General features: G+C 56.3%; 1 long non-coding RNA gene across 2 annotated transcripts; it reads right to left on the bottom strand.

The window, feature by feature from the left end:
* Nucleotides 1-1,318: 1,318 nt before the first annotated feature.
* On the bottom strand, nt 1,319-7,671 carry LOC128082936 (uncharacterized). 2 transcript variants are annotated; one of them, XR_008207895.1, is made up of 5 exons: nt 7,327-7,671; nt 5,162-5,216; nt 2,082-2,214; nt 1,913-1,997; nt 1,319-1,569 (listed from the first exon to the last, which is right to left on the bottom strand). It is a non-coding gene; the product is annotated as an uncharacterized LOC128082936 (long non-coding RNA). The 2 variants fall into 2 exon arrangements; XR_008207896.1 differs by lacking the exon at nt 5,162-5,216 and having other exon boundaries at nt 7,327-7,514.
* Between the last annotated feature and the right edge of the window lie 458 nt (nt 7,672-8,129).

Raw genomic sequence — 8,129 nt, 5'->3', positions numbered from 1 at the left:
CTCACAACATGAGGATGGAGACCCAGCCTCTCCAGCACTGCTTGTCCCCTGTGAAGGTGACCAGCTGTCACAGTGTGTGCTGCCCGGCCACCTGTGCAATGTTCACATTCATTTCTTCATTCCATGTTCAGCGCCTGCTGGCACGGGCAGGGTGGGGGGCACGTCCTTCATATCCATGCAGGGCTCACCTGGGGTCTGCTTCTGCTGTATGTCCCCTCCACCACGCTGCCAGGGGAGGCGGGGGGAGGTGCCAGCATCTCGGTGCCATGACTCGAGACCAAGAGTGCCAATGGCTCATGGCCAAGGGAGGCTGGAGGGGAACAAACCCAGTGTCCTCGCAACATATGTGAGCTGGGAGTGAGTGGTCCCCAGGCAGCACAGCGAGCAGCCGGGCGTGCACAGAGCTGGCTGCCAGAGCTGTGTCCCCTGCCAGCTGCCTGCCTGCAATGACACGCTCTCGTCCCCTGCCAGCTTTTGTCACCTCTGGGCACACGAGGGAGGGGACAAGCACTGAACTGTGGATGTGGTGCGGAATGGAGGTGGAGGACCTCATCACTGCTGCAGTTCCTAAAGGGAGGAACGGACCCACCCCAGCCTCAACTTGCTGCTCACAGGGGTGGTCCCCACAGAGGCCAGGCAGCCCTTGTCCCTGTGCTGTGGCTGCAGCCTGGCCATGGGGACACAGGCCACTGGGTGTTGAAGATGCGGACCAACCGAAGTCATTTTTCAGAGCACATCCCCCTCCTCGAATTCTGGAGCTGATCTGCGTGACGTTAAACTCTGGCATCACTGGGTCTGGACTGATTGTTCTGCACCACAGGAGCAGCATCTATGAGCACTGTGGTGTGCAGGGCCTGGAGGAGCAGGATCAGACCCCCAGCTGCGTTCAGACATCTGCAATTCTGCTGAGCAAAAGCAGTGCACTCCTGCTGAATCTATTTGCACCTCCCTAGCAAGGCTGTCCTGGCCATGCTAGCCCAAGCAAAGTGCAAATGAACCCCTCTCGCCTCCCAGCGTGGTCTCCAGTGACATGCCAGTGCTGTCTCCATGCTGCTCATGCAGTTCCCATGCACCTTTCTCATCCTGCATGTCCCCACCCCAGGGCATCCCCTTCTCTCCTGTCCCCAAGGTCCCATGGGTTGCCCCAGGACACCACACACCTCCCACCGTGGCACTTGGTGCTGCGCTGTCACAGCTCCCCGGCGCATACCATTGACAAGCTTCTGTTAAATAATTGAATTACTCAAATTGTTCCCTTTTCCCTTCGGTTTCGGTACACATTTGTCATCATTCCATTAGGCAGGCGCTTTACTCTCATTTCATTTATTCATAAGCATTGCCGGGGCTCAGGCAGCAGCAATGACAGCAGAGCTGAGCGTGATCGCTAGCACGGGACACGCTGTCCCCAGCACTCCCACGGTGGCACGGGGATGGTGGTGGTGGAGGATGGGTTCCATGTGCACCACTGTCACTGCTGCTCACTGCCCTGCGCTGGGGGTGCCGAAGATTTGGGCAAAGGGGGGGGCTGAGGCAGCTGCACGCCCACAGCCGTGTCATCATAAGCGATTCCTGTATCAACAAGGCATTTACAAAGGCAAGCAAATAAGCCAATTATGGGGAAATATCCCGTCACCCGTCCGGCTTCCCCACAAAGCACAGCGGCACGAGTTCTGCACTGCACATCCCAATTAAACACCCATCGTGACAGCACGTGGCAGCAGATGAAAGGACTCCACGGCTCTGTGGCACCCCTCCCCCCTGCACCCCGCTGATGGCAGACACCAGCGTCTATGGGGAGAGCAGAGTCCCACGTGGCAGTCCTGCACTGCAGGGCACATCCTTACCAAGGCTCCCCATCCCACTGAGCAGAGCCCCTACACGAGCACAGCCCCAGGGCAAGGGTGCCCCTCACCTCTCCACCTCTGGGATGAGAGAGAGGCACTGCACTGCTGGAGCCACCATTGTCTTCATCTTTCATGTCACGGATGGGAGAAGACCTAGGGGAGGAATTAGAGATAAAAAATTGGACACTGGCGGGAGGGTGCGAGGCCTCCCCCGTGCATGCAGAGTAGATCCATTACCATAATAACGAAGCACTTAATAGCCGCTTCCCTGCTTGCTCTAATTGAAACGGATAGCGTTGTTTCCAGGGCTGAGCAGCGTTAAGTCCTCGGTGCTGCCAGCGTGTGCCCATCCCACAGCCATCGGCAGCTCCTGCAGGATGGGAACACAGAAGGGGACAGGGATGGGGACAAGGAGGGGTGTGCTGGCCAAGGTGGCTACAGGAGGTCAGCAAAGCCACAAGCCCAACCCTGTGCCCCTCCTGGAGCCCCCGTGGTTCTGAGAGCACTCTGTGGTGCTGAGCTCATCCCTCCATGTCAGGCACTGCAAGAACTGGGGGAACGTGGTTCTGGACACAGGTCTGGCACAAGTTTGCAGGACTACTGATCATCTAATTGCAGTAATTAGTCCATAATTGTGCAATTGTTTCAGGATGTGGTGCCATGTGTTCCTGTAACGGATGGAGAGGAAGACACAGCCAGAATGTCCCAGGGTTAACAAAGGACCCACATGTCCTCAGAGATCCCCTCTGACACGACACTGCGTGAGGCTGATCGTGTCCCACTGGCTGGGTAGCACTGAGGCCACTGTGACATCCAGTGCCAGGGGGCAGGGTTGGCACTGAGCTGCTGCAGGCATGAGTGGGCAGCACCTCCAAGCACCTCTGCTCTGCTGAGGCTGGCAGCACTGAGCAGTGGAAATAGGAATTTAGGAAAAGAAGAGGCAGTCAGCTCTGCCCAGCTCAGCTGTATGGGCATGATTCATTTCACTCCACCCATTTTTTCCATGAAATGGCAGCAAATCTCCACTCCAAGCATTGTTTCCAAGCAGGAGCGGCTGTGCAGGCAGACACCAGCACCATGCCTGGGCTGTGCCAGCACGACCTGCCAGTGGCTGCCTGCATGCTGCCCTGCCCACCCTGCGCTGTGGCACATGGTGACAGAGGCATCCAGCTAGAACCATGACCTGTAGCCATGAGAAACTGCTGCAGGATGGATGCAACAGCTGACGGTGAGGATGTTCATCGTTTGCTATGGAGCTCAGCCCATCCCCATGCACAAAGCACAACAAGCTGTGTTTTCTGCAGGAACTTAATCGGGAAGCCCACAGCCCCGTGACCCCCAGCCTGAGGGAGACGCCGGTCTGCGGCCATGGGACGCCCTGGCTGGCAGCCTGCAGCTGGCGGGGATGCAACGGCACGGATGGGGACAAGTCCTGAGAGGCTGTGTGGAGACGTTCTGGAGGCATGTGCTTGTTCTGGAGTGCGCCGAGGGGCCGCAGCCAGCTGGCTGAATCCTGCCTGTGAGCGGCTGCACGCCCAGGCTGTGTCGGTGCTTGCACATCAGTGGCCAAGTCAACACAGTGCAAAGAGCTGCGGGGCTGCAGGACAGCACCATGATACACCCAGCTGCTCCTACACCGAGCCCTGCAGCACCCAAGCTGTGTGCACGACCCCTTCCCCTGGGGTTCCCTCCCTATAGGGTTCCTCAGGGTGAGTGAACCCCAGGATTTCCCTTCTGAGGCTCCCCAGCTCATGAGCAGCCATCAGCCTGGATTTCTTCCATTTTGCCCATGCTGCTGGAGGAGCAGAGCAGGTCCTGGAGGTGGGCAGAGACACGAGCAGCCCCGTGTCTGCTTGAGGTGCCAGCAACAAATCCAAGGCTGCGTCAGCACAGGCAGCAAAAGCCCCAGCACGGCACGAGGCTGACAAGTGTATCGTGTCTCCAACGGGAAGGAGCAGACGGGAGGGAAATAAAAGCAAATGACATCACTTGCTGGCACGGGAGCACACACCAAGAGCTATTTCTGGCAGGACCTGGCCCGGGCTTCCTGCTTAAATGCTTGCAGATGTGGCTGCGGGCGCCTGGCGCAGGGCTCCAGCTCCTCCTGTGGGCTCCCAGACCCAGCCGGGTGCTGCCCACGCCAGGATGTGCTTGTGGCCAGCAGTGGTCCCAGCACTGCCCCATGGCTGCCACAGCCCTGCATGGCTGCACAGGGGCATACAGGGCAGCCAGCCGGTGACCGGGACATGGTGACACCTCAAGGTGACCGACAAGGGCAAGGAGACAGGAACCTGGCAGTTGCCATGGTTACCAGCCGAGCATCCCCCAGCGCTGACTCAAAGCATGAGTAAAGCCCATCGTTAGGTGCAGGGAATGGAAGGAAGGGCTGGACGGCTGCGAGTTGTCCTGCTTACGGTGCCAGGGGGTGCTGGTGAAGCTGAGACGCAGTCTTGTCCCATTATCTTGTCCTCATCATCAGGAGCTCAGCTGCCCTTCTTTGCCCGCTTGCACGCTAACCCAGAACTTATTCCTTCGAGGGTGGTTACAACACTCTGGATTTGCAGTGAGTTCATCCCACTGGCTTATTGACAAGGCACAATTCTGGGGGAAGGCTTCCCCCTAAACCTGTGGCTGCTGGGCCACCTCCGTGGGCTCTGAGCTCTCTGGCAGAGACCTGGGCTGGGCTCAGTGCCACTGTTCCGATCCTGGCTTCCCACCAACCACAGTGCTACGAGCAAACCAAAAGGAAAAGCAGCTCGGGGTGAAACTAAATCCAATTGGAGACGTGGCAGCTGGTCCTCCTCTTTCCTTCTCTGGTTTGCTACGCAGGATGCAACACCAGCAGGTCCCCATCCTCACTGCCACCCGTGTCACCACGGAGTGAGACAGTCACCATGGGGATAGCTGGCATTTACTGGTTGCCCCCAACCACTGCAAGGAAACCAGTATCTCTGCTGCCACAGGCAGGAATATCCCGTTCACTAGCTGCTGCCAGATGTTCCTCTGCAGAGTTTCTTGATGGAAAAACAGGGAAGGGAGCATGAGATGTGCCAGCAACATCTTGCTTTAATAAAAGAACAGGAAATAATGTTGGAGGAAGGAAAGATGTGCCTGAGTTTGTCCTCCTCCTGCACAGAAATGTGCCGTTAGAGAAGGATCTGCAGCAGGGATGCTGGGCTGCACCCAGAAGCACCCAGATGACCCCCATTCCCATGGGTACATCTCTGTGCTCCACCAGCCCCAAAACACCCAGGGCAGCTCAAGGAAGGCAGAAAGCCCTAAAATCAAACTGTGTTGAGGAAGGGGAGATCACCTACATGTCTCAGTGCTCACAGCCTCCTTCCTGCCTCTGCTCAGCCAGCTGCCAGCAGCCTAAGAGGAAGGATGGGGAGAGCAGCAATTACAATGCAGGCAGCTGGCTGCAGCCAGTTGGAGAGCTCCTCGACCCACCCTACCCCGTCTCATTCCGTCTCCATGCACCCCCTTCAATCTCCATCCATCCTATCCAATTTCATCCCATCTCCATCCACCTCATTCAATCTCCATCCCATCTCCACCCCATCCCCTTCTCACCCCAGCAGAGCCAGGACAGTGGCACCAAAAGGCTTCGTGGTCCTTGAGGTAAAGAAAATCCCCAGGGAGGAGGAGAGAGGAAGGAGAAGAAAAGCAAACCAGCAAGGAAAAAGGAGTTCAATCAGATTTGTAAAGGGCACAATTTACAAAATCCATCACATATTTTACTAGGCTGGGATTTACGGATTAGCCTGTAATATTTAGGTGGCTTTTTGTAATAAAATCCTGAGCTGCAGCAGCCTTGGGAAAGAGAGAATGAGGAAGAATTCTCCTTTACATCCCACCCTCATTTTCCCAGCTTTTCCTCCTTATTCTCTCTTTCTGATCTAGGCAGTCCCGTTAATCTGGGCTTTATCTGCCTATGGAGGAGGACTGAGCTCTTTATTGGATTTTTGTCAAGAATAAATGATTTAGTTTGGGATATTGCGGAAACGGTTTCCGTGGCATTACACCATCTCATAAATGAAGCAGTGGGGATCAATTCCTTCCCGGCCACGCGCTCAACAGGCTGCGGGAAGCCTGCGCTGTCGTCACTGCCGTTGTGAATCCAGCAGCTCCACACTGCTTGCCTGATGGCACTGCCACCAAAGCATCCCAACCCTGGAGGCAGCTGTGAACCATCGGCTCTGCTCTCTGTGTGCAACAGCAGCTCCGCAGCCAAGTGACAGAATGAGCAAAGCCTGGAGGTGCCAGGAGGACGGCAGTGCGGGGTCACCGTGGGATTGTCCCTGCTGGGGACAGGGCAGGACAGCGAGGAGGGAACTGGAGGCTCATTTCCCTTTCAGGAAGGATTATAAAACCCATCACTAAAGTTCTTCTTAATCGTCTTAGCACAGACCTAATTATTGGGAAAAGTACTTCAGGGGGCAGAAACTCGCCCTGGACTTCCTTCGTCTCGCTCAGCCCTATGGAGGGGAGATGGATCCCCATCTGGGGATGGATGGGCAGAGCCTCTGTGCCCCATCCCCACCAAAGTGCCCCCACGCTGCCGCAGCACCGGCACCCACCCACAGCACCACGGCAGGGTGGGTGGGCAGAGCCTTTGAAGAGATGGAGTTAAGTGCCTGTGAGTGCGTGTGATGGTGATTTATGAAGGCTCCTAATTAAGGGAAATCCTTTGGGGAATGAAAATCCCTCAGCTGTCAGGTCTGTGTGGGAAGGAGAGCAGGCAGAGCCAAGGACCTTGGGGACACGAGGAGTTTTGCAGCCAGAATGAGCAAAGCCACTGCTGTTCCTGACCCAACCTCATTTCTGTCCCCATCTTCATACCCATAACCATCCCCATCTCCATCTCATCCCTATTCCAACCCCATCCCTATTTCCTCCCCATTCCTATCCCCATCCCCATTTCTATCCCCATCCCCATCCGTATCCCCATTATCACTGCAGAATGGGGTCCTGGGGAGGAGCACCCATGCACGAGGCTGAGGGTGTCCATCCCATGGTCTCCACAACCCAGAGTAGGGAACTCACCCCGTGAACAGGGAAGTGCAAGACCTGGGCATGGCACAGCTGGAAGGGGACCCCCCCTGTCGCCTACTCCAGTGAGTGCAATGAGTTATTACTGCAGGAAATGAAACTGCTAATAAATCCCCAGGCAGAAGCCGGGAAGGTTAAAACTCCATCTTTAACGGGAGACAATGATTTATAAAGTGGCATCCAATTCCTCTTCCCCACTGCACAGCTCTGGGCTGCCAGGAGCGGGACTGTGGCTGCGTGTGCTGAGCTCACCCCATGCATGGAGATGCTGACAGCCCAGGATGGGGGCTGGGGAGGGGGGGGAGAAGGACCCAACTTGGGGTCAATGCCCCGTCCTCAGCCCCCATTCCAGCCCCCACGTGCAATCAGACACACACTCCCTGCACACCACGGTAATTCCCCACCCCTGACCTGCTGGGGACCCACTCACCTGCAGAAAATGGGTTTTTAATAGAGTTTGGTTTTTCTATCACCTATTTGCTGCGCCGCTTTAAATCTCGTTCCACACAGAGGCGTCGCACAGCCGCTGGGGCTGAGCACAGCCATTGTGCTGGGGAGTCCAAGGACGAAGGAAAACAACACCCCAACGGATCCCAATGGCTGGGGGGATACGTGGCATCCCCTCGGGGGACAGCTGGGTCCAGCTGGATGTGGCTGTGAGCACACAAGGCTGGGATGCGCCCTGCAGACGCGGTCATTGCTCTCATCAGAAATAAACAGGAAGACGTGATGAGCCTCAGCCAAGGGCTTGGGCAGCGAGGGGTTGTGCAGGGGGCAGCAGGACTGCAGGCAAGGGAATGCATCCCGTTGCTGTGGGGCTGCACCACGGCACCCAGCAGGAGGTGCAAGCGTGAGCTCACCCCACTTCTTCCCCTGTCTGATCTCAGCACTCGGCTCCAGCCAGCAGCAAGTCCCTACAGGAGAGCATCCACACACAGCATCTGGTGTGAGAACATCTAGGGAAATAAGGCAATGAGCAGAGCAGGAGAGCCTGTAAGTTACCAGCACCTCGAGATGCTCATAAATAATGCACGTGGCACAGAGTTGGGGAGCTTTTTACCCAGTTAATTAATATGTATGGTAATGTGTGTGAATGCAATGCAGCGGCAGGGCTCCCCCTTTGCTCCCAGAAAAAATACTTCTTGGAGGACTGACACATTTATTATCTCCCCTATAATTACCTTATTGTGAGCATTTGTTCTAAAGCACCCTGAGAACCCCAGCCCCATGCAG

This window comes from Tympanuchus pallidicinctus, unplaced genomic scaffold (assembly GCF_026119805.1).
Source record: "Tympanuchus pallidicinctus isolate F22 unplaced genomic scaffold, pur_lepc_1.0 scaffold23, whole genome shotgun sequence".
Taxonomy (NCBI): domain Eukaryota; kingdom Metazoa; phylum Chordata; class Aves; order Galliformes; family Phasianidae; genus Tympanuchus; species Tympanuchus pallidicinctus.
Note: the sequence above shows the minus strand (reverse complement) of the source record. Positions and strands in the feature narration are given on the sequence as shown.